We start from the raw sequence: 498 nt of genomic DNA on the forward strand, positions 1-498 counted from the left end.
GGGCTGCGGAGGGCGGCGGCGGCGGCGGCGGCGGCGGCGGCGTCAGAGCAGCTACGCGAGGCTGGCGCGGCGCCCCCACCCGTGCGCAGCCAAATGCGCTCCCGCCCCTCGGAATCAGGCGGGGGGCGGGCGCTGGGGAAGGGGAAACACCCGGAGGCAGGGGGGTGCGTGGGGAGGAGGGCAGCGAGAAGAAACAGGGTCGCGAAGGGACTCGGGAGAACTGAATGGGGGCCGGAGAAGGGCGCCCGCGGGAGGGCACCGACAGGGAGCGCACCGGGGAGGGGGCTCGGAGGGCACGGTGGGGGGGCTGGAGTGCTGCATTTCTGGGGGAGGTGCTAAGCTCGGATCCTAGCCCTTCCCACCTCGCCGCCGCAAGGAGGGAGGGGGCCGGAGCCTGCTGATTCCAGCGGTCCCGCGGCGGCGACTACCCCCTCCAGAGCCTGGGAGGCTTTCGGCCCCAGAGCTTCTGGCCAAGGACCAGTCTAGACGTCCAGAAAG

This window comes from Herpailurus yagouaroundi, unplaced genomic scaffold (assembly GCF_014898765.1).
Source record: "Herpailurus yagouaroundi ecotype Mexico unplaced genomic scaffold, PumYag 196, whole genome shotgun sequence".
NCBI lineage: Eukaryota > Metazoa > Chordata > Mammalia > Carnivora > Felidae > Herpailurus > Herpailurus yagouaroundi.